The sequence below is a fragment of the Marmota monax genome, unplaced genomic scaffold, assembly GCF_021218885.2.
Source record: "Marmota monax isolate L192 unplaced genomic scaffold, Marmota_monax_Labrador192_F-V1.1 WCK01_AAM20220418_F8-fsc00088, whole genome shotgun sequence".
NCBI lineage: Eukaryota > Metazoa > Chordata > Mammalia > Rodentia > Sciuridae > Marmota > Marmota monax.
In genome coordinates, this window is record NW_026694492.1 from 101,462 (window position 1) to 127,895 (window position 26,434).

A 26,434-nucleotide genomic window follows, 5' to 3' on the forward strand; every position below is an offset into this window, starting at 1 on the left:
GCACTGGATCACACCAAGTGCTTCTTCTTCTGGAAATAATTGGGCCCTGATGGATTTGAGCCAATGCCAGCTACAAGCTCTTGCATCTAGGACCTCCAATTCTGACCTAATGGGAGTGACAGCTGAAGCTGGAGCTGTCACTTCCTCTTCTTGGAGTCAAGGAGAAGAAGAGTCAGAATAGGGGCTACTTAGGCCACTGTTGCAGATTTCTGATGGGCAGAGCCTTGGAGAAAGAAAGAGAGGGACCTGAGTCAGCTAGGCCCCCACTCAGCCGTGCATGCTGGCTTGCAACCAGACCCCTCCATGACCGGAGCCCCACTGGGTGCAGAGCCCTCTTGTCTTCCTAGGGGTACAATGAGGAAAGTGCAGGGCTGCAGAGCAGGGTGTGGGAGATAGGGGAGGAGTGTTCCCCCAGAGGCCTTTACCTTTGGCCCTACACTCTACTTTTAGGAATTCAAAGGAAATAATCAAGTACATGCAAAAAGCTTTGGCTTTAAGAATGGCGAGTACAGCATCATTCATGACATCACAAGTAATTTGAACGTTAAGTTCACATAAATTATGGTAACTAAATTGTGAGGCTTCGAAAGGCAGACTCTACTAGATCACTGGGTCCATCACTCTATCAAAGCCATTTTCTGATGTCAAGGCTATTTTCAAGGAGTTCAGCCCATAGTTCAATATTTATTTTTCTAAATTTCATGTGATCAATCTATTTTTCCAACATGTTAAAAAACAGGGAAAAAGGGGCTGGGGATATGGCTCAAGCGGTAGCGCGCTCGCCTGGCATGCGTGCGGCCCGGGTTCGATCCTCAGCACCACATACAAACAAAGATGTTGTGTCCGCCGAAAACTGAATAATAAATATTAAAATTCTCTCTCTCTCTCTCATCTCTCTCTCTTAAAAAAAAAAAAGCAGGGAAAAAGGACAGAAAAATAAATGCCTTTATTAGATCCAAAGAGTAATGAAAAAGCCAACAATACGAACATTTGGAGCTTAACATAATCCTGGAGATAATAAATTGAATAAATAATAATTTATTATTATTTATTATTAAATAATGATAATAAATTGAATTAAATATCCCTCATTATGTGGATAATAAAATGAAATCCTAGCGAAGGAAAGTGACTTACCTAAGCTTAGGTTGAACCAGAATCCTGTTCCTTTGATACTCTCTCTCCCTAACCCCAACCAAGGGCTCCCTGGGCTGCCCCTCCCTGAGGCTGTAGGCTTGCATTCTGGCAGAGATTGGATCAGGCCCCCTCTCTTGATACAATCAGCATTCAGACAAAGATGCTCAGTTTAACAAACACAAATACTCAGTAAAATCTGAATGTCAGATAAACAATAATTTTTTAGTGTGCACATGTGCACTTACATTTATATTATATTATATATTATTTATAATATTTATTTACATATGTATACACATTAAAATTATTATTTACTTGAAATTCAATCTGAAAATTGAAATTTGAATGTTTATTTTTTTAAAAGTGCATTTTTGGGGGCCAAATATATTTCCTATATTCAAAAAGAGATGAGTCAAAGATTGTTAGGTTAAGAAATACTAACGGGGTTGGGGGTGTGGCTCAGCGGTAGAGTGCTCGCTTAGCATATGCAAGGCCCTGGGTTTGATCCTCAGTGCCACATAAAAATAAATAAATAAATAAAGGTATGTGTACAACCAACTACAACTAAAAAATAAATACTAAAAGAAAAGAAAAAGAAATACTAACAATTCCATTCCAATTTCAGGACTTTAAAAAAAATATTTTTTTAGTTGTAGATGGACAACATGCTTTTATTTTGTTTATTTTTATGTGGTACTGAGGATTGAACCCAGGTCTTCATATGTGCTAGGCAAGTGCTTTATTGCTGAGCCACAACCCCAGTCCAATTTCAGGACTTTTTACAGATGAGAAAACTGATAAGCAGAGGGAACAGTGTTTTGCCCAAGGTTCCATAGTTGACAGATGACCAAGTTGAGACTAAATTGTGGATGACTCCTCGAACACACCACCATGTGTGTCTTGTCATTAAAAAAAGTCCACTTTGTTGGGCCGGGCTGTAGCTCTATAGTAGAGCACTTTCCCTAGTGCATGCAAGGTCATGGGTTTGATCCTAGTAATAGAAACACACACACACACACACACACACATACAATTTGTAAATCTTTTTAGGCTACAGCATTACAATAAATGATTTCTTCATTGCCAAAACATAAAGTAGCAGAAGATTTTTGGAAGATCTTTTAGCTCTCAAATTCCAGCATGCATCAGAAAGAATATCATCTGGAGGGCTTGTTCAAACATACATGGCTAAGTCCCATCCTCAGAGTTTCTGAGGCTGGTGGTCTGGGATAGGGTTTAAATTTGCATTTTAACCAGTTCTGATGGAGGTGGGGGGGTGTTCTGTTGCTATCGGTTCAGGAACATTGGAGCACCATCGGTTCAGTCAATGTGAATGTGCCCGATCTACATGAGTTCTCTGTTTACATGAGTAAACAAAAATCCTTGTGATGAGAAATATCATATCTTGGTTATAGAAAATCATTCTCTGCACTATTACAGACACTTTTTTTTTAGAGGCGAAACCAGTCCAAATAAGTTTGCTGACCAATGAGACTGGACTAGAGCAATGAGTTAAATGATAATGAGGCAAATTTAGCTAAGGGAAAGAGAGAATAGGAACAATAAATAGTGTCAGAAATGAGGAACCACGTGAACAATATGAAAATTTGCTGCACTCAGACTGTTCTGTGACCATTTCATACCTTTTTTTCTCCCCCTATCCCAACTTAGCTCTTCAATTATGTGGCTAATTGCAGCTGAATGAGACATTTTGTTGAGATTATTATGGCCATACACAAAGTTTTGAGGCCTTTGTTCCATTGCTCCTGTGGGAACACAGTGCCCTAGTTCTACCATCACAGCTTCCTGCTCCATTGCTCCTCCCCCACCAGGGCTGCCTCTACTGCCCCTGAACAATGACCAGATTGTTACACCTCTTGGCTTCTGAAGGATCCCAGAACTGAAGTTCTCAAACCCACCTTCTCATCCTTGTCCTTCTTCAATTGGCCCCTGTGCAGCTCTGAGCTTCCAGGCCCAGAAGTCATGTAATGATGGCATCTCGGACTTTGCATGTAGCAACACATGTATGTGATGGGCATTTCATCTTCCACCTGATGGCATCACCTGATTCTAAAATCACTGGGGAAAATGCTATTAAAACAGTCAAATTACATCTCCAAACTGAGAGGTCTGAGAGAGAGATTCACTTGGAAAGAGCAGTCTTTTCTGAAAAATTCAGGTGATTGTGGTGTAATTCTGCAGACAAAACTTAATTGGAAAATATCCATGGCAGTAAATAAAGAACAAAGGAGAAAAAAAAAATCCTCCCCATTCTCCAACACTCAGGCGGAGAGGAGAGCCAGCCCTGTTCAATGCTTATGGATCCCCAGGAGCCGATTTCCAGCTTGCCTGAGGCATAGTCACTGGCCCCGAGAAGTCAGAAGGTAAAAACAAAGGGAAATATTTCCCTAAATGTAACTGGCAGCCTAGCAGCCCTCCCAGGAAACAAATGATATTTCACCCACATGGAAAGTGCAGTAAAAGCAGATTTCAGATCTCAGCTGGGAATTCAGGAGATGAAGTTAGGATTGATTCCTTCAAGTATACAGGGTTCTGGTTTCATCTCTGCCTCTCAAACACCAGGACTGTGATTCCCTGCAGAGGAGGCAGAGAGGCCAACGGAGGCCAGGAATACAGAACTGTAATAGATTCGAGCAGCATTGATGTTCAGGATGAAAGCAGTGAAAGGAGAGGTGGGCTTGGCCCCCAGACTCTCTCCCTGCCATGAATCAAAGTCGTCATGGGGGTGGGCTGATATTTCTTGGGGAGGGGTTACATATTATTTAACAGGCCACAATTAAGTGTTGGTCAAATTGATCTACAAGAATAAACAGTCTTGGAGCTGAGAAGCTAAGCAACCCCTCAAATGTGGGCCAGAGCAGGCAGTTCAAAGGAAAGTTACCTATACCTTAGACCTGGACCCCAGGGACCAGCCTTCAAAGTGTTGGAAGGCCATTATAGTGGCTTATGAAATCAAGATGACTTTACCAGTGGGCCAGAAACCAGCTGGGTACAAAAATTGATTTAAGGGCCCTATGAAGATTTCTGTTGCCAAATTCTCGTTCTTGAAACTAAACTCTATAGTCTTTAAAATATAATCCCCCTTGAAAGATGGTGGCTCACCATCTCCATGGGCACTTAGCATATTTTGATCTTCTGGATAATCTCCTCAAAAGAGTTGAAGAGATCTTACACCCACCCCTACTGTCTGGTGTCTTGGGGCCAACATCCTATACAGGGGCCAGTCACTTGCTCTCTCCACCCAGTACATCATGGACTAGAGTCAGTCGTAGCCTAAGCACAGCCAGGGAGGGAGCTGCCTTTCCCCAGGTCTCTGGACCTGGGAAGAGTGTTTTGTAGATACAAAGACTAGATTTCTATCACAGCAGCAACAAGCAGACTCTGCCTGCTTTATGACCATCTCTAGATCCTGCAACTCCTCTTCCAGGCCTGATCCTCCAACATCTTAACTTTTCTGAGCCCCAATAAATGCTTTCTCCTCAAATGAACCAAAATTGGTTTCTGTTGCTTATAGCCAGACCACTGACTAATAGAGTCTCTAACTAACCCCTGCATGTGTTTATGGGGCATTTGCATCTCTTAGCAGTGGGATGAGTTCATTAGGGGTGTGACCAAGAGGAGTAGCTGCCCAAAGAAGCCAAAAGGAACATACTTGGGAGGTGTGGCCTGACAATTAACTCCCTGTCAACTTCATGGAACTGTCCCAGGTAATGATAAAAAGGTGATAATATGTACTTCCGAGATTAGAGAACATCTTTACATATATCTTCTGATTTGATCCTCAGAATTACCCTGTAAATTGGACAGAAGGAGAATTATATCCACTTTTTAAAATGAAAGAGGTTCAGTAGTTAAATATCCTACTAAGTTCCAGCAGCTCTAATGGCAGAGTTCAGACTTGAATTGAGGTCTTTGTCTCCCAGCTCATCTGTGGTCCACACCAGAATACAGTCATGCACCAGGAAAAAAGTAGGCAAGATAAAGGAGTCAATCCTTGGGTTTAGAATTAATGAAGAGAATCAGCATCATGTCTTTCCAAGAGTAATTGAGCTAACGGCATTTTGAGCAGAACAGGTGAATGAGAGAGCACAGGAAGGATGTAGAGTAGCCAGGGACAAAAGAAAGAGCACAGAGGATTGAAGGCTGGAGAGGAAATGAATAAGAATAGGAGCAAACACACACACACACACACACACACACACACAGTTGCTAAGGGCTTTACCTAGGTAAGTCATTTTTACTTCATAATCCTGCAAGGAAAGTAGATATTGGGATCAATAAGAGAAGGTAATAGCAGTATTGTCATTTCACAAACAAAAGTACAGGGAAAGTAATTAGCTCACCCAAGTTCACATTGCTTGACTAAACTGCTAGTAAGTAGTAAGGCTTAGATTTGAACCTGTGTGGGTCCTTTCACCCTCTTGCACTTAACCACCATGATTTCCTGGCTTTTCTAGTGTGTAAGTCAGCTCTGGAGTTACCATCAAAGTAGAAGGACACTGAGGTGTCTGAGGTCCATGTGAAGCCTCTCTAGGTAGGACTAGAGGAGCAATCAAGGATGAGCTTGGTAGGTGGAAGAGCAGAATGACCTGTTTCCCTGACCAAGCCTTATTAGCAAGTATGTCCAAGTAAAAGGAGCATGGATTTGGACCCTGCTCTGCCTCCCATGAGCTGGGTCATCCTGGACAAATCACATAACATCTGTAGTCCTGAATTCTTCATCTAAATAATGAGTCAATAACGCCTCTTAGTGAGGAAACCAATATAATCCTTACAATATGGAGTAAGTAGTAATTAAACAACGCTGCCCTGTTGCTCTCCTGGGGATATTTAATGGTGTTTCACAGAAAGTGTCAAGGAATTGAGTGATGGGGGATTGCATTTTGAATCCCTCTCCAACCCAGGAAATTATTTTTCTCCCCAGGGGAGATTTAAAACACTCATCTCTTTGCCACCATATGCAAAGAAAGGCTGGCCCTGCAGAGAGGAAGCAGCCAACAAGGAGAAGACACACAAATTATCTGTATTAGACAATCAGAGAGGCACTAGTCCGTTTATTACTGAAGCAGGCAGACAACATCTCCCAGAAGATACTGATGGGAACTGACTTTGTAGAATCCACTAGATAAAGGTTATAGTAGTCAGAGTTCTCCAGAGAGACAGAACCAATATAATGGATGAATGGAAGGATGGATGGACGAACAGACAGATAGATAGGAGAGGAGATTTATTAGGGGAATTGGCTTGTGAGATCATGGAAGTGAAGAAGTCCCACAATCAGCTGTCCACGAGAACCAGGGAAACTGGTACCATCATTCAGTCCAAGTTCATAGGCCAAAGAACCAGAACCAGGCTGAAGACTCAACAACCCATGTGTATACTGGCACAAGTCCCAAGTCCAAAGGCTAGAGAGCATTGTGATTCTGTTGTCCAAAAGCGGGAGAAAAGGGCGTCCCAGCTCCAGGGGGTGGAGGACAGAGAGGGAAGGGCAGGGGAGGGGTTGGAGTCTGTCAGGACTCCCAGCTAATTAGATGGTGCCCACCCACATTGAGGGCAGATCTTCCCCATGTAGTTCACTGACTCACATACCAATCTTCTCTGAGAATGCCCTCACTGACATACCTAGATGTAATGCCTTAGCAGCTCTCTAAGTAACCCTTAATCCAGCCAAATTGATGCCTAAAATGAACCACCACAGAGGCTGAGTTTGGAGGGAAGTTTGCTCACATTTGGTGGGAAGCTTGCTGCTGAGGGCTTTATCCGAAGCATGAAGCAGGTGCCTCAGCACACAGCCAGGGAAGTCCTCCAGCCAGGCCCAGCAGAATCTTGTCTTGGCTATGGACCAAGGCTCACCAACCGATCCAGGGAGAAAGTGCTGGAGGGTGGCATCAGAACTCATGGTTCTCCCCGTAGTTGCTTTTATGTAGCCATATCAAGATCTATGTATCAATCTATCTCTTCATAAATATACAATCCACACAGAATAGGAATTCAGTCCTCTTGATGTACAGACAGAAAGTTTAAAAAAAAAAAAACCAGCCAAAAGATTACATGTATCTGTCTAGGTTTGGTGAACCCCTTTAGTCACAATTCTGTGCCTATGATGGAGAGAACAGGCAAGTGGCATCCCTTAAAAACTCCACATTGGTAAGATTTATTGATTTATTGCTATTTTACAACATTAAATTACTAAGAACAAAGCACTTAAAATATAATAGTGTTTTGATTGGGGCAGGTACTCTATAAGCCACTCTCTCAGGCTGCCTCATTTCCCAAGTGCCCTAGTGACTGTATTTGACTTGGTAGAGACTATAAGGAGGCTTGGGCTGACGAACTATAGCTGATCACACACATGCATCATCATCAATGGCTTGCCAGGGTGAGAAGAAAGGAAGGGTCCCATGAACCCAGCAAGGAGGAAATTTGGTCAATGCAGTGCAGGCAGACAGTTACAAAGCAATGGAAAAAAGGCGGTTTCAGGTTAAGAGAAGGGGATACAGAGGTGCCTGAATTCTGGCAGAGGCAGGAGATAGACTAGAACACAAATATGACATGAGCTAGGTGGAGAAAGGGATGTCACTAGAGAAGCTCAAATGCACAGTGAGGGATGAGATCAGGGTGGCTCGGTCATACACCCAGAAGAGGCCTCCAGCAGGATCAGAAAAATTCTGTACCTTAAACAGGACACAGAGATGAGCTTCTTGCCAAGGTTGTGATAGGTAGGAAAGTGACAAACACTTCCCAGGAGAAAGAAGGACGAATCAGGGCAGGTGCAGAGCAAGGATTCCCAATATATTCTGCAGGAGGATATGAGCACAGCCGAAGAGCTGATATTGATCCCTGGCTACAGAACAGCCCAGTGTGCACATGAGGCCGGATGATGTCATGGGAAAAGAGCTGTGTGTGTGTGTGTATGTGTGTTGTGTGTGCATGCACATTCCAGGGAGTATTTGGGTAGCAGGAGAAGACACTGGGTTTTTCTGTGGGAGTGTCAGGGCCCAGCCAGGTCATTTTGGCCATCAAGCCGAAATAGACAAGCATGCAAATAGGGAAGAAAAGGCCACATAGAGAAGGAGAGATTCCATAAGTGGTGCAAGAGTCTCGCTAGAGGAAGTGGCAGGACCAGAGGCTTGTGGTATGGCTTTTGAAGGAGAAGCAGGAAATCGATGAAGAAGAGAACATTCTGTTTGGTGTTTCAGTTCTCTACTAGCAGGTCTCAAACTTGAGCACCCATCGGAATCACCTGGAAGACTTGTTAAACAACTTTCTGGGTTCCAACCCTAGAATTTCTGATTCAGTTCTGGGACTGAGCCTGAGAATTCACATTTCTTGAGAGTTCCCTGATTTAAAAAAAAAAAAAAGACATTGCTGGCCTAGAACCACACTTTGAGAACCATTGATCTGAAGTAATGGTGTGGAGAATAAATTTGAAGTTTTACTTGTGCCCTTGGCAAATCAGTGTCCTTCAGAGAGAAACAATTTGGCCTGGCCAGGGAAAGGAGAAAGGAAACTTCACAAACCAGGATGGTGTTGGTAGAGGAAGGTGCCAAGGATTCAAATCCCAAACTAACTGAAGAAGCAGAAGGACCAGGGGTCAGGGCCAACCAGGGAGCCCTGTCAGACATGGAGAGTCTGCTTCTGCATTCAGTGGAATTGAGGGACACTCAAGAAAGGGCAACTGAAGCCAAAGCAATTTCTTCCCATTTTTACCTGGGAACTTGCAAGAAATGCAAATTCTGGGCCCCATCCCTGACCTGAATCACATTGTCTCAGGTATTTGAAATCCTGGAATTAAGGTTCATTTATAGTAACAATAACAACTAAATCTCCAGGTACTTCCCTCTTAACTGATAAAGAATTCAACCAGAGCACAGTATAATTTTGTCCACCCCGGATCCCGCCTTGCACAGGAGGTGCTGCCCTCCTTTAGCTCACATCAGCAGCTCGCTACCTCACACCAGGATTGTCTGAGCGCTTGACACAGGAGACCCTTCAAGGCTGAGATCACTTTGTTTCTTGCCCTACCCCCACTGTGGGAGTAGAGAGTTACACACAATTGGTTCTTTTAAATAGTTAAGAGTTGTTAAATATTAATAGTATAATAGTTGTCGAAGTACACCAGTACACGGGAACTCTGTCATAAGACAGTCTGATTTTGAACTGTTATGTTTTATGCACACATTCACGTGGGACAGTTTTAGGTGTAGAGAGCTGGACTTGAAGTTGCATCTTGGCTTCTGGGTCCAGCTCTGACACTGAGAAGCTGGTGTGGGGGGGTGGGACTTGGCACCTTTCAGGTTATTTGATTCCCCCATCAGTTAACTGGAGACAGAAAAAGATCAAGTAAGTGTGGAGAGCCATTCTCACGCATGACTGGGCGACTCCCGGTTTGGGTCTGAGGCTTCTGGCTGTGTCGGAACTTTCCCAGCCCTCTCCTGATGAGAGAACCCGTCCTGTGTGGGGGTGTGACTGACCACTGACCCCGGGGGCCCAATCACTGACCCTGACCTTGGAGTGCGGCCCCCCCTCAACCTTCATTGGATGGAATTCTCCCCTGAATTTCTTGTTCCCCAATAAAAGGCTACTCCCTGGCGTGCTCGCTCTCTCTCTCTCCTGCTAGCCCTGAGTAATCCTTGCTGCCCTACGGGTGGTTCAAGGTTGGAGCCAGAGAGGGGAGCCGTCTCGGACCTAGTCATAGAAAAAGGTAACTGAGTCTGTGTGTTTTATTTCGATCTCTGCTAGCGAACTTTTATGCCAAGAACCTCATTAATGAAACCAATGCGCAGGCCGCATGGTGGAAGTAAGATGAGTGGAGAGGTCTTTGAACTTTTAGGAATGCCACAAACACAGTGGGGGTGGGGTGCTTCTTTTGACCTGACTTCTCTCTATTATTCCCTTTGGAGAGTATATTCTTGTCTGTCAACTTTGATCCAGCCATTATATGACAAGTGGGTGAGACAGAGATTCTCCTGTCCTGGCCTTGAGAAAGGAAGTCAACTTCCTTTAAAGCCCTTCAAGGAAATACTTAGTCTGTGCATGAACTGAGATCAAATCCCAGAGCCCTGTGAGATCTGATAATAGAATTAATAGACTCACATTAAAAGGGCAGCAGTGGTCATGCCACATTGACAGCGGTGGATATTGTTACACGGATCCCTTCAGAGTGAGGTAAATAATTATTAACTCAGAAGGTTCAAAGTGCCACTCTAAGCAAGACCACATCTTTCTTGTATTTTAGATGTGCAGTTGTCTCTTTGGGCCAATGTACAGGACCTTCTCTTTATTATTATTTAACTTTATTTCCTTGTGGAAATATGGAAAAAATATGAGCTAGATGCAAAGAGAGCTAAATTTAGTGGTGACCATTTGGAGACAGGCATAGGCTAAAGCTAGAGCTTGAGGAATGTCTCTCCCAGGTGGTGTTAGTGCCATTAGTCAGGTGCTCTTGGGTGTTCAACCTAGCTGGGCTGTCCACTGTCTGATCTATTTCCCAGCCCTGAAACCCTACCAAGGATGGAGATGAGGTCAGGGTTTTCAGGCTGGGCCTGGGATTGCTGCTTCTCCTCACACGGCCCCACAAACCATGACTCAAATCCTCTGTATTGACATTAAGTTCAGTCCATTTATTGTCTTCTGGCACATCGCTCCCTCTCCAGGGTCCTCAGAAGCATGACATGGGTTGATCCATCTCTCCCCTGTCTGCTCCAGATGCAGCCTGTCCATGCTGGGAGGCACTAGGCCAGCTCAGCACTCTCAGACTCGCTCTTCGCTCTTCTCTTCACTCCTGCTCACCCCCGCTGCCCTCTGCAGTCCATGGCTTGTCCTTCTTGGTAGGGGGAAAAATAAAACAAAAACAGAAACATAAGGGAAAGAGCAATGGAGTCTGTTTGCTCGATGTCGTTTCCATTGTTTTTTGCTTCAGTCTCCTTATGGAACTCATTCTTCAGTATCCCTCACTGATCCTTGTTTTCTGCAAGATGTACAAAATTCTGAGGTCACCTGAACCTCCATCCATTGCTATAGTTGAAGTGGGGCTGCTTTTGGTGCCTGGTCTCAGCAGGGATTTCTATCCCACCTCTGGGGGGTCCTGGCTGGCACCCACTGGAGCTAACTTAACAGAGGGACCTTTGGCAATGAAACTATAGGCAGGTAGAAAACAGAATCCTCTTTGGTATGACAGTGTTCAGGAAACAAATTAGCAGGGGCTTAGTGCTGGCAGGATGAGAGCTTTGACTGTTCCTCCATCTCTCAGCCTGAGGTTAGATCACACTGAGGGTCTCCCCCTTCACCCCTTCCTGATTAGAGGAAGTGAAGTTTCTCTGGCCCCTGCAAGCAGGTGGGCACTTGGGGCATCAGAGAGTCCAGAAAAAAAGACCCTGAATTTATTGAACAGTTTAGGAGGTCAAGTGGAATGGATGGTCCACTCCCTAAATTCCACACTCCTGGCAATGTTGTGTGTGTTGTAACATGACTTTCAAGGGAGCAATGAAGGACTGCTCACGCATACATTCCTCTGAGGCCCTGAGTGTGTTCAGCTGGCTCAGAGTAGGGCTTCCTGGTGAGGGATGCACCTCTCCAACTCCCATCACCCCACCCTGTTCCTGTGATAAGGGGCAGAGCTAGCGATTCATTGGGCCACATTCTTTCTCTGGCACGCTGCTGACTCACTTTTACTAAGGTGCCAGCTGATTACTATGATGTCTACGAGGAGGCCTGATTGCATTCAATAATATCAAGCCCACACATAGGTATCACCTGCTGGCCATGTGTGGGGTCTACCATCGACACTGGGGCTATAGCACAGAGTAAGACAGTATCTACTCCACAGGCTTCACATTTTAGAGGGGACATTGAGTGATCAATCATACATTTTAAGCTATAAGAGGAATGTGTACTATAAAAGAGGAGCTCTAGGCCCTTGGAAAGTCCACACAGGGGAACTTAACTGAGCTTGGGAGGCCTGGGAAGTGTTCCTTCAGGAAGCGACATTTCATCTGAGTTTTGAAAATGAGTAGGACAGAAAGAGGTGAGCCCAGATATGACTGCACTGAAGTAAACAGAAAGAGTCTGCTATGACTGGAATAGAGAGACTGAAGGCAAAGATACAGAGGTGGGCAAAAGCCAGGTCACACAGGGCCTTGCAGACTGTTTCAGTGCTGGAGGATTTTATTCTAAGACCAATGGGAAGTCAACTAAAGGCTTTAAATAGGGGAGTGAAAAAGTTAGATTTGCATTTTTGAAATGCTGGTGGAGGGCTGAGGATGTGGCTCTGTGCCTGGCATGTGTGAGGCCCTAGGTTCAATTCCCAGTCTGGGGCTCCGGGGGTGGGGAGGTGGGGCATGTGGATAGAGTATGGAAAACAGACTTAAAGGGTTAAGGGAGCAGGCAGTGAGACCAGTTTTTTAAAGATCAAGGTTGACACGATGAACTAAGGTGGTGGCAGTGACAAAGAGATATGAATACATTTCAAAGCCACTTAGAAGATCAGTTAGCCATACAGAGGCATAATTACATATATGATGTGAGGGAACTGTTCAACACGGCACGTGGAAATGGCCTTTGCTGATGTAAGGATGGTGAGGGAAAGCAAGTATGGGAAGGAATCATGGTTATGCTTTGCAAATGTTGCATTTGAGGGATGCTAGAAACAACCACGATCTTCATGTGACAGTCTGAACCTGCCATCAGGACCATGGTGCATGCCTGCCAGAAATAGGCCTCCAATTACAGACCAGCCTATCTAACGATTCTGGCACCTGAAATTACTGAAGTGTGGGTCTAAAGACAGAGAGGAATTGCTAGGAGAAGTTGCAAAATCACCACATTAAACTACATAAAAGCAAAGCCCCAGCACACTGCTTAAAAGTTCATTTTGTAATGCACCTTTTTTTTAGATAAATTATACAACATTTACCTTTTAACTATTCTAAAGTATACAATATAATGGTTTCTGTTCATGCACAATGTTGCACAGTCTTCACCACTAATTTCATAACATTGTCAGCATACCCAAAAGAAACCTTATAGCCATTAAACAGTCACTCCTCATTTCCCCTCCCCTCCGCCCTCCTGCAACTGTTAGTCAGCCTTCTGTCCTATGGATATACCCATTTTGAACATGTATCATATACATGGAATCATGTAGTACGTGGTTTAAGGGTTTCACACAGCATAATGTCAAAGTTCACCCATGTTGTAGCATATATCTACCTTCATTCCCTCTTAAGGTTGAATAATAATTCATCATATGGTTATACAACATTTCGTATATGCATTCATCTGTTGAGGGATATTCGATTTTTTCACCTTTTGGCTATTGAATATACTACTGTGAACATTCATGTACAAGGGTTTGTTTGACTACCTGTTTTCAATTCTCTTGGCATGCACTTGGGAGTGGAATGCTGGACCATATGGTAATTCTATGTTTAACTTTTTGAAAAACTGACGTATTTTTCCCACTGTGAGCTACACCAATTCCATCAGCAATGTATTAGGATTCTAATATCTCTTCATCCTCCCTCCTGCTCTGGTTTGAATGTGTCCACTGTAGTTCATGTGCCAATCATTTACTCCCCAATACAACAGTGTTGAAAGGTATGCCTTTATTTTTTTTTTGGTACCAGGCATTCAGGCATTGAACCTAGGGGCACTGAGCCACATGCCCACCCATTTTTTATGTTTTGTTTTACATAAATGTCTCGCTAAATTGCTAAGGGCCTTACTAAATTGTTGAGGTTAGCTTTGAACTTGTGATCCTCCTGCCTCAGCCTCTTGAGCTTCTGGGATTACAGGCATGTGCCACCACACCTGGCAACAGGTGGGCCCTTTAAGAGTTGTTTCGGTTCATAAGGGCTCTGCCTGTGGCAATGGATTAATGCCATTCTCATCTCATAATGGCATAATTCTCATAATGGCATCCCGGTAAAAGAATGAGTTCAGCCTCCTTCCCTGCTCTCTCCTACTGTTTTTATAAACGGTTAATCTTTCGTAGCTCCCTGTTCCATCATTTTCATGGACAGTGTGTCTTTGTCTAAAAGACTTACAGGCTTCAAGTGTTGGCAGATTCCATGGCTGGTGTGAAACACAGAAGCAGAGAAGCTAAATACTGCCAGTAGCTGGCTTAAGGATGGGCAATGTCTGGGAAGTGGGACTAGGGACCAGGGTACAGGCAGACCCATCCAGTGCAGACCTACAGATGGGGTGAGGGAAGTACTTTTTCCCACAGCCTTGCCAATAAGGCATGACAGGCACTTTCCTAACAGTAGGTGAGAAATGGTGGCCTGGCATTAACCACTCAAGAGTCACATAGAAACTGGTCCTCAACTGCAAACAAACAGGTGTCCTTTGGTGGGCTCTCCAGTGCTGCCTGAGCTGCAGGTGGTTAACCTTCCAGTGCCCATCCAAGAAGGAATCCCACCAGTGGCAGCTAATACATCCCTCTGGCCACCCAGTAGGAATGCTGTCTGCCCAATTGAGCCCCCAAACTCTTCTCAGTTCCCATTTGGCTAACCACACACCATCACCAGGCTGGCACCCTTTCAGCCATTTGCCAAGATGGAGGTGCTGTGGAGCGAAAGGGAAAGGCACCTGCCCCCTGCACCCACTCCTGACTTGTGTGGGACTGATACAGCACCCCTGCTATTGCCTCAAGGTGGACAGATGGAGAGGTAAACAAAGGATCAAGGACCTGTATCAAACACAGGCATACTCAACTTTCTCTTGAAAATTAAGAGTCAGTGCCTCTTAAATGAACATCTCTCCTTGCTGAGTATGCCACTTCCTACCCACGGAAACTGTGGAGCAGAACTTAAAGGGAAAAGGGGACAGTCAAATTTGCCAGTGGTTAACTTTCAACTCATAATTACTTTCCTAATCTGCGCAGCTTGCAAGTACAGGACCATACAGGAATTGCCTCAGGTCTCGTATTTTAATACCCTTCTATGAAACCCCTCTCAGGAAGCATGGCTTAGGTGCCCTTAAATCCCTGACCTGTGACCCCCCTTCCTGGGTTGTTGATTGCAGTCCCTCCTCACTAACTGCAGTTACATGGTACATCCCTAATGCTCTGGGTTGCCTCAGAGGCTGCTGTACATAGAACATTTGTAGAATTGATTCAGTGAGCCAAAGACAGTCTTAACATTCCATGTGCATGAACAAGTAGGATTAGCCCAAGTGGCCTTTCAAAACCCTTTGCAGGATGCAGTCAAGACCTAAGTTACTGCCCAAACATTGATTTCCATTGTTACCTTGACTAGAATAACGCTGTCCCTTTCACTGCCACCACATACAGTATTCATTCCCATCCACTTATCTTTGCTCTTCCACCCCCACCCCAGATTGGACTGTCCTCCTGACCATGCAATTTCTGTGCATCCTTTGAGGTCAAGGTCAGCTGCGTCTTCTCCAGGAAACTTCCCTGACCTTCCGGCCCCATCAGTCTTCCCTTTCCATCTACCAGCACTTTTGCTGGGATCCTCCCCTTGCTTGTCTCCTATTGCCTTGTGACATGGTTGTTCTGATGTGCCAAATGACAACCCCCCCCCCACTGTCTTTTAAGTGTCTTCAGTGTGAAAACCATAGATGACAGATTGCTTTGTTATTTTACCCGATGTCTAGAATTCACTAGGCACCCAGGAAGTCTGCAGCAGACAGGTGCCGAATGAACCAGCGACTCTGGCTCTGCTCCAGACGCGGGAACTATGGTAGTGAACACAGGTCATCATTAGTTTTGACCCCAAACAAGGCTCTTACTCACTGCTTCCTCACCCATGAGGTCTCAGAATATGCCTGAATCATTCCTGATCAACCAGCACCTGTGGCCCGTTCGTTCTTTCTCATTAAGACTCCAACCTAGTTCCCTTTGACAACAGGAGTCCCAGAAATGTGCTGTTCTGCAGGACCCGCTGGCAGGGCCACCTATCTCAGCAGCCACCTTCCTGGGTCCAGGCTCTCCCTCCCTGGCTTTTATCCCTAGAGATGCTGAATATTGATGCTGAAGGGAGCAGCCTTGTTCCCCAGACTCACGTGCCCTTCTCAGCTGAGGCTGCTGCTCTTTGTGACCAAATACTTTCCAAGCATCTGAACCCTATCAAGAGAGGCTCCTCTGAATGCTCCCGTTTGCCTTCTTGCTTTCCTTTATATAGAAACCATTGCTTGCTCTTTCTTTGGACCTATTGCAGGATTTTCAGGAAACAAACAAGGAATTTCCATTCTAAATGGTAACCTGGAGGCAAGCCATTTGCTGAAATAAATGGAAAGCAATACCAGAGTTCTAGGATAAGTTCTTTGCTCAAAGATTCCCTCAATGGCTTGGAGTCAAGAAAAGTAATACAGGACAGAGCATCCATCCATTATAGACTTTGGCTTCCCCTCGAGCAATAGTCAAAACAGCACACGTTCACACAGCTTCTCATGGTTTGCCAAGTATTTACGTATTAATTACTTCACTTGACCCTCAGAATCACCTTGTGAGGTACACATGGGTAGTTTTGTCCTGTGAGGAGGTAGGGACCTCTCCAGGCTTGGGCACCTGTCTCCCTTCCATGGACTTTTCTCCCTACATGGAATATCACAGCATTCCCTGTGCACTTGGAGAAGAATTAGATTTAAACATGGGATAATGGATGGCCTAATAAATGTGTTCCTCACTTGTTCTTAAGGAAAGCCAGAGAATCTTCTAGAATGAAACCTGTTCAGAGGAAATGACTACTATATCACTGCCCATGAGCCAAATAACCCAAACTGAGATATAAGAGCCTGGAGCTGTGAAGGAGGGTGGGTGGATGGGCAGGGTGTTTGGATTGCTGTGTGTTGTGATGCAGCCCCCATATTCATCTGCAGTGCTCCCTCCTGTCCATGCACTCTGAGGACCAGCCTCTGCCATGCTGGGCTGATGTGATGCTGCCACAGATGAGGCAAGAGCCTCTCTTCTTCCCAGCTTGATGCCATGCAATGTGCTCTGAGTAGCTGGGGCTAGTTGTTCATTGCTGAATATTATTTTCAGTCTACATAGAGATCTCTGCCTGAGCCTTCTACCTGTGTCACTTGGGCTAAAGGAGTTTGGGCTGCAGGGGAGGAACCTGACCCCTCCTAGTGCTAATTATCAGTATGGCTCTTCTTATTTTTGCAGAGGAGAACACCACGGCCCAAGAAAGGGGATAAACCAAATAAACCAAGAAAAGAGAATAATAGACTTGTGACTAAACATCACATTTGCTTCCAGGATCCTTGGCTGCCTGAGACCAAAGGGAAACATGATGTTTTGCATAGACCTCTGCAGTGGTTGGATCCTAAATGTCCTCCAAGGGCCCTGTTTGGAAGGCTTGGTCCCCAGCCTCTGGCACTGCTGCGAGGGGGTGGAACTTTGAGGAGGTGGGGCCTACTGGAAAGAGGTTTGGTTCCTGAGAGTCACTGGGGGGTGTGTTCCTGAAGGGGATCTATAGCCCCTTCGTCTCCCTCTCTGCTTCCTGGTAGCCTTGAGGTGAGCCCCTTTGCTCCACTACGTGCTCCCTGCCACGATATTCTGCCTCGTCCCAGGCCCCAAACCAACAGGGCCAAGAGACCCTGGGCTTTAACTCTGACACTGTGAGACGGTATAAATCTTTCCTCCCTTTACCTTGTTTCTCTCATACCTTCTTCTTGGACACTCAGACCACCTGCTGGCTTTTCAGGTGTATGTACTTCCAGGGCCAACCCCATACCCACTACCCTATTGCCTTTCCTTCAGAGCAAATTTCATCATTTTTATTCATTTATTTTTTAAATGACAATTTTTATTTTCATTTGTAGTTGTAGATGGACACAATGACTTCATTTTATTTATTTACTTACTTTTTATGCAGTGCTGAGGATTGAACTCAGTGCCTCACACATGGTAGGTGAGTGCTATACCACTGAGCCACAACCCTAATCCAAACCCAGGGTCTTGAACACGCCAGGCAAGCACTCCACCACTGAGCTACCTCCTCAACTCTTTGCTGCCTGTTTCTTTGCATATAAATAGAATATATTTATACATCACAAGTTTATAATCATATTTTATAGCCTGCTTTTTTTTTGCTTCAATTACGAACATTACTCCATGTCATTAAAACATTCTTTCTCTATCATCTATATTGGTTGGAACAAGATTCCATTCTGGAAACATACCATAACTTATTTAATAATTTTGATGCTGCCTGATAGTCACATTGTTACCAGCATTTGTCTATTATTCATAAAGTAGCAATGATCATCCTTGTACCCAAATCTTTGTTAGTATCTCTAATTATTTCCTTGGAGTAGAACCCTGGATATAAAAAATCTAGTTCACAGCTTGGCAATATTTTCAACGTGTTTGTATGATACACTCCCTTGTAAGGAGTGTATGAGACGCCCTCAAAGCTACTTGAAAGAACCGTCTCTATTTGATGTCTCCACTTCCTTCTCCCTTTTCTCCTTGACCCAGTGAAATCTGACTTTTGCCCCCTCGGCTTCTCTAAAATGGCACCCATACTTGACCTTATACTTGAAAAATCCCAGGTATTTCCAGTCTCATCTTACTTGACTTCTTTGTACGTTTGTGCTGTCAATCACTCCTTCTTCCTTTTGAAAGCTCAAGAGGAAGAAGGAATGACTTTTGAATCTTTGTCTTTCATGTTCCTCTTCCTAGATTTTTATCACATCTTCCTAGGTTTAGTAATGATTTGGGCTACCAGTGACAAGTGAAGAAGGATTTATTTTTCTTACACACAAGATGATGGATAGCTGCCAAAACTCGTTTAGTAGTCCACTGATGCTAGAGCCAGCATTTATGAGATTCTCCTGTCTTTCCTGGCATACTTGTCCCCTCAAGATCACAAGCTAGCTGCTGTAGTATCAGACATCACATCTGCATTCAAGAAGTGGCAACTTCTCTGGTTCTTGTTTGTTTGTTTGTTTGTTTAATCTAGGAAGAAAGTTCTCTTAAGGAGACTTCCTGCTATTTTTCATCACCCAGAGCTGGGTCACACATCTGATTTTAAACCAACAATAATCCATCCTCTAAAAACCAGGGAAAGTGTTAACTTCTTGAGGTCAAGAGACCTTAACCCACTACCCCAACAGATCAGTGTTATTTTAGGAGGTATGGTCGCTGTAGAGAATGGCTTTGCATGGACAATGGAGAGCATGGCTGTAATTGGTGATTTTAGATTCCTTTCTCAACCCACAAACACAGATTTCTCCTCCTGCCCACACTGATGACAGCTCAAAGCCTGTATCTGCAGCCCAGGATACAGCTACTCCCTTGCCTTTCTCTGGAGTTCCTCGGGCACCAGCGTCCCCTTCATCAGAGACCCACTTTCTCCTCTGGGATGACTTCTCCAAATTTATCCCAATTACTTATGCCAGGAGCTTCCGAACATGTTCTAATGTCAGAACATTTTTGTTTTATTATATTACTTATTTATTTTTGTGGTACTAGAGATTGAATCAGAGGTAGGCCCCTGAGCTACATACTCAGCCCCTTTTAATTTTATTTATTTATTTTGGTACTGTGCATTGAACTCAGAGGCAGTTTACCATTGAGCTACAACCCCAGTCATTTTTATTTTTTATTTTGAGACAGGGTCTCATTAAATTGTTCAGTCTCGATTCTAATTTGCAATCCTCCTGCTTCAGCCTCCCAAGTCACTGAAATTACAGGTGTGTGCCACCATGTCAGGCTTAGAACTTTTTGTTTTCAATGAATCTTACCTGGAAAGATATTACATAAAACTGACAACTTGACTTCTGTCTGGTGGTCCTATGGGGGGTGGGGGATGGGAAATGAAGGTTGAACATCTGCAGTATTCCTTGGATGCTGATGAACGGAGGTGACCCTGGAGACAGCCTGAGGTCCCCAGGCCAGAGCCCAGGATAAATGCTTATCTTTTGCTTCTATACTAGGAAGTGCAGCATGTCAGAGAAGCCAATGGGGGAAGGGGACTAGGATTGGGAAGGAGGGAGGAAAGGCAAGGATCACATGAAGGAACCTGCTAACACCCGGCATCAAGTTCAAATACTTGCTGCTTCTTGCTAGACCCTCTTCTGTTGCATCTCTCTCTGGGAATAAGGTGAGAAGAATGTGCCTGCTGGCTCCTACGACCCACAGACCCAACATCTTCATTCCCCTGCCCATCTGGTCTGTTGTATATGAAGGTACCCACTGAGTCTCATGCTACACCTGCTTCAGGGGCATCAGGAGCAGGTGGCTAGAGAGGCACAGCATGATAGCAGGTGAGGTGCTGCTGGGGTACCTGAGCAAGGACAGCCCTTAGGTTGGGCAGCCAGGCCAAGGTGAAGCCACAAAATCTGAAATGATGCGCAAGAGGTCTTTGATATAGGTGAGCACTCCCCTCAAATAGAAGAACTCTGTAGCCCAGCGAGGGGAAACACCTTTCTGGGTGTCATCCAGCTAATTAGTGGCAGAATCTGCCCCGTAGACTTGATCCAGAGCTCCTTCATCACATGACACTGTCATCGCATGCAGTTTTTGTCTGTCTTTCTCCCGAAGACACAAGCTGAGCATCATTAAAGCCCTGTGCCCGCTCAGCTGAATCTCCTAAGTGGCATTTACTTCATCCACCACAGACTGGTGCATATATGTGTTGAGGGCCACAGCCGAGTCCGGATGACACATGGCATTTTTGCCAGAAGTAGTGGTTGAGAGGTGACGCTACAGAGCCATTAAGATGATGACTTTTGAGTTCTGGTGCAGTGCCCGTTGAGTTCCGCTTGAGCTCTCGCGGGGATTCCCGGAGAGTTCCCATTGCTTCGGGAAGTGCCGGAGGAGGGATATTTCTGGTTGCTGGTTCCTGGAGGAGCTGCATGGCGTTCGGGGGAGTTCCCGGGAGTGTGTGTGGAGTGTGCTGGTGGAGTTCAGAAATAAAGTTTGTTCCTGCTTCAGTGGCTCGTGATTTGTGCCCAGCCAGACTGCAGCATATATGAACTAGATTTTTTTTTTTTTTTAATTTTTGTCAGCCAGGTTCCTTTGGAGTCAAGGAAAGCAACTCTTCGAGGGCTAAGTGGAAGTCTGTCACTATCAACCACACCTGCCAATACCTGGCAATGACTTTCTCTACCTTGCCTGCCAGAATTGAGCAGTACCTGTCCTTATTTAATAAGATGTTGAGGATAATGCTCAACCAAAACTTCTGTGAGTGCCTAACCACTTCACATCTTTTTAAACACATTACCTCATACCACTTTCTGGAATTGAAAGAGTATAATTCAGGCACAACTATAATAATCATAAACAGATTTTCTTCCAGAAAACAAAACCAAACTGGGGAAGAGGAATTAACAATTCATAAATAAGTCCGATTTGTAGTGGCACAAAGATGGTCATTCGCTACTTCGTTCTAGAGCCTGGACCTTCCTGAGAACTGTTACTCTGTAAAATGGTTTCCAGAGGTGGGTGCCTCCTAGGAAATTACACTGAGGAAATTCACACTTTCTTGGAGAATTCGGGCACAATCCTACTAATTGACAAGCAGCTGGTAACAGACACACCACAGCAGCTGTGTAAAAACAAACCAATGATGATGGTGACCAGCATGCAGGGTCACACTCCCAATAAACTCACTGGTCCTTGCTTTCCTTCCTGGTACACACATTTCCTCGCTATGAGTCAGCCTATATGTGGCTCCAGGTTTGTGGGAATTCTTTCCCCAAAGTCATAGCACTTCCTAAAATAGTTGAGGTTGTAAGATTCTTGAGTCAGTTGAGTAAACGATGTGTTCTGATCTTTGATAGCTGCCTGATTGCCCTGGTGAAATAACTGGAACTCATTATGCTTTCATTGGAGACGTGTGTGTGGTGTGAGTGTGTTGTGTTTGCATGTGCCTATGTGCATTGTGTATGTGTTATTTACACTAAAAGCATAAAAAAAAACCCACAATTTATATTTGATTTACTCAGCCACAATTTTCTTCTCTTTTCTTTTTTTCAATACTGGGGATGAACCCAGGACCTCATGCTAAGCAAGTGCTCTGCCACTGAGCTACTAGCCCCAGTCTCACAATTTTTTTTTCCATGAAAATTACTTACACAAACTGGATTGATCATAAGAAGTACCATTACTAGTAAGTTTCTGATACCTAGACACTATGGTATGGCTGGGGTAATTGAAACTATATTTTATTTCCAATTATGCAATCATTTTTAAATGATGGTCTCCATACGGCCAGGAATAATTTCTTTTCACTTTTGAAGCAAAAATTATTTCAACACTTAGAAAACAAGTCCTTAATGTCCCTTGAGGTTTATTGTTTGTTAGTTTGTTTTAGTTCACAAACACTACCATCAACAACTGTGGCACGCATGTGCAATTATAACTGCATATTTCTCTTCTGGCTTTGATAGAGGTGGGGGTCGGAGATAGTAATCCAATTCCACATCTACTGTGTATGGGAACCAGTGAATGACTGACTTCCATATTTGTTAAATCCACAGCCATGTTTGGAAAATCTGGGGTCACAATAATGCTAGCTTTGGGTAGAGAACAGAGGCAGGGGAGGAAGAGAACACAGATTGTTATGGTTTTGATATGAGGTGTCTTCCAAAAGCTCATGTGTGAGACAATGCATGAACATTCAGAGGTGAAATGATTAGATTACGATTGTTGTGGAATAACTGGGTGGTACCGTAGGGACATAGGGTGTGGCTAGAGGAGGCAGATCACTGGGGCATGACTTGGGGTTTTTATTTTGTCCCTGGTAAGTGGAGTTCTCTCTTTGCTTCCTTGTGCCATGTCCTGCGCGGCTTTCTTCCTCCACACCCTTCCACCATGATGTTCTGCCTTATCTTGGGCATAGAGCAATGGAGTTTGCCATCTATAACTTTTCTTGCTCTAAAATTGTTCTTGTCAGGTCCTTGACAAATCATAGTGACAAAAAAAGCTGACCAAAACACAGACCAAGTTTAAAAAGTTAGACAACCAGTACTCTTTGTTCAATGGGTTAAAGTTGTCAGTGTGCAAATACAGAATATTGTTCCAAGTACGTAGTACACGCTCAAGAATTGACTGAGAGGGACAAGTATTTCAATTGTCCTCTAGGTCCCTGGATGCCAGAGACCACCCTACCTAATATACTAGTTTAGCATAACGCCAGCTCTTGTTGGGACAATGTTAGCATAGTAGTTAGCTCACTGGGTACCAATAAGACACGGGTGGTGAGCTTTATGTCCTTATAGGTATAGATTACTCAACAAACCATGAGCATTTTATGAGTAATAGCCACTGCTGATAAGGAGGAGAAAAACTCAAACTAAGCACCATGTTTAGGGGAAACACTCAAATATATTCCAAGAACAGTGGGTTGTTCTTGGAGAAACAGGGTATCTTAATAGACCCGAGGATGAATAAAACTGACTTGAAGAATGGAAATGAGGTGAGAGAGAACAGAAGGGTCTTAGAAAGTTCAAGTTTCTAACCAGAGCTGATGAAACTTTTTGAGATCATGACCCATAATTGATAAAATTATCTCATGTTGTCACCTGTGGTGTGCACGTGCTCGCGCGCACACACACACACATCTGGTATTAAAATGTCATAAGGTGATACTTTTGTTACAGTGAACTCTAATATTGTCTGTTCTATTTCATTGTTTCAAGAATACTGGCCTGATCTGTCTCACTGATTTCATGGCCCGTGAGTGATGATTGGTGGTTTGGAAAATGCAGGACTACATGAAGTCAGGCCTTGAGGTAGGGAACATGGAATTGGAATTTTGGCCAGGTCTTATCTATCCAGATTGACAGAAGAGAATGCTGGGATGGTCCAAGCTCCTCAGGAAACTTCTAGGAAGTAGCCTGAGAGGTCTGTCCCGTCCAAAGGGATGAGGTGAGAGTCCGCTGGGCCCTGAACTATTGGATACCTGTCATCTGGGTTGACTTGCATTGGAAGTGTGGTAGAATTTCCAATGAAACCTACAAGATATTGAGCATTTAGGGAAGAGGAAGAGCTGTGTCACTGAACAGTGATGGTGACAAGAGATCCTGGAAAATGCTCCCTTGCTGCAGTTACGACTTTTGCAGACTTTATAGAGGAAGTAGTTTCCAAGGGAGAAGCTCAACTCCTCCCGGCTGAAAGTGCAGAAAGGGCTTTCCACAACACTCAGGATAAACACTTTTTCCTCAGGATTCTCTCAAACTGTTCCCCTTGCTTGAGACACTTTTCCCTCTTCTATGCCCAACTTAATATTTACTTCTTCGCAAAGCCTTTCCTCGTAAGTACTGTGCTAACCAACTGCTCCTCATGAAGTTTCATTTGAGGTTAGGTCTCGCGTGTGGTTAGGCCCTTCATACAAGGCAAATCAATCATTTGTGTAAACATGTATTTGATAAATATAGTCCCCAGTATTGTGAGCTCCATGAAAGTAGGGGGCATATCTGATAAAAATAACAACAGCCAGGCATGATGGCGTGCACCTGTTGTCCCAGTTACTCTGAAGGCTGAGGCAGGAGGATCACTTGAACCCAGGAGTTTGAGGCCAGCCTGGGCAAATAGGGAGACCAATCACAAAAAGACTAACAAACGTAACCACTCTAAAATCATACTAGGAAATAATTCTCAAATTTCTTTGAAAAAGTTTAGAATATATTTTGACTCCATACTTACATCACCCTTTTCATTGACAATATTCTTATAATTTCTTTCTCTTTTCCTTAATCAGACTTCTGAGGAGTTTACATACTTTATTTTTCTCTCCAAAGAATTGGCTTTTGGTTTTATTTATTTTTCCCAATATTTCTAGCCACATTGCCACAGTCCCTTGGTTTGTTTGTTGTTGTTGTTTAGCAGTGCTGGGGATTGAACCCTGGGCCTCGCACATGCTGGGCAAGTGCTCTACCACTGAGGTGCACCCTCAGACCCATCTGTAGAGAACTTTTGTCTCTTCCTTTTCCATGCTCATATCTATTATTGCTTTTTCATGTCTTATTGCTTTATTTTAGCCTCTGAAACAATGTTAATAATAGTGGTAATAGCATGCGCCTCTTCCTCAATTTGGTGTAAATGGCTTTTAATTTTGTATGTTGTTTACTTTGTTGTTTTGAGTTACTAGAATTTATTGCTTCCTGAAAAGCAAAGTCAAATACAAACAAGAAGGTCCTGGGAACCAAGTGAAAAAGAAGAAAGGAGTGATTAACTATGTTGACTGCTAAGTTCTGAGTAGGTCAAGTAAGAGAAAGCCTAAAGAGAAAGAGAAAGCCTGTTTTTACCTAATCACTAGGTTTAAAAACACGGAGGTCACTGGTCCCCTCCACAAGCATGGTTTCCACAGAGTGATGGTTGGAGTGGGTTTGAGAGGGAGAAGAAGAAGTGTGGACAGTGAGAGAAGGCAAGTTTTGCCTTGCTGGGTTTTGTTGTAAAGGGTGAAGAGAGTTGGGCAGGGATTGGAGTTGTGGCTCATCAGTAAAGCACTTGCCTCTCACGTGTGAGTCACTGGGTTCGATCCTCAGTAACACATAAAAATAAAATAAAGATGTTGTGTCCAAAGAAAATTAAAAAAATAAGTAATAAAAAATTCTCTCTCTCTCTCTCTCTCTTGCTTAAAAAAAAAGAGAGTTGGGCAGTGGTTGGAGAAGAGAGGAGTCAAAGGTATTTTTGTTTTGTTTTGGATTTGTTTTTTAAAATTGCTGCTTATGTCCTAGTAGTGAGAAGTAACTGATGGTCAAAGGGAGAGAAGAGCATTTGCCAAATGATGTCCTTGTAGTGAAGGGAGAGTGTGAAATCCTTGCACAAATGGAACGTGACTTCATATAGAGCAGGGACAGTTTATTTATTTTTTATTTTTGGTGCTGGGGACTAAACCCAGGGACTCTCACATATCAAGCACCTTGCTCTACCACTGAGCCACACTCTAGCCCCAAGAAATGACTCGTTGTTTACAGTAAGAGGAGGGAAGGCAGAATATGACAAGCAGGGACAGATGTTGGTAAGTGGGTCATCGTGTCATCTACTGCTTCTTTTTTTTTTTTTAACATTCCTTTTTTTTTTAAATTTTTTATTGTGGGTTGTTCAAAACATTACAAATTTCTTGACATATCATATTCCACACTTTGATTCAAGTGGGTTATGAACTCCCACCTTCACCCCATACACAGATTGCAGAACCACATCAGTTACACATCCATTGATTTACATATTGCCATACTAGTGTCTGTTGTGCTCCGCTGCCTTTCCCATCATCCACCCTCCCCCCTCCCCACCTCTCCCCTCCCCTCCCCTCCTCTCTCTCTACCCCCTCCACTGTATAACCCTGAGGGTCTC

At 44.0% G+C, this 26,434-nt stretch overlaps 1 protein-coding gene across 1 annotated transcript in view; it reads left to right on the forward strand.

The window, feature by feature from the left end:
• Positions 1 to 9,606: 9,606 nt before the first annotated feature.
• Mapk4 (mitogen-activated protein kinase 4) overlaps positions 9,607 to 26,434 on the forward strand; it is a 166,118-nt gene continuing 149,290 nt past the window's right edge. Inside the window, exon 1 of the mRNA XM_058571329.1 lies at positions 9,607 to 9,862. The gene's annotated coding sequence lies outside the window, so the exon portion shown is untranslated. The remainder of the gene's footprint in view (positions 9,863 to 26,434) is intronic.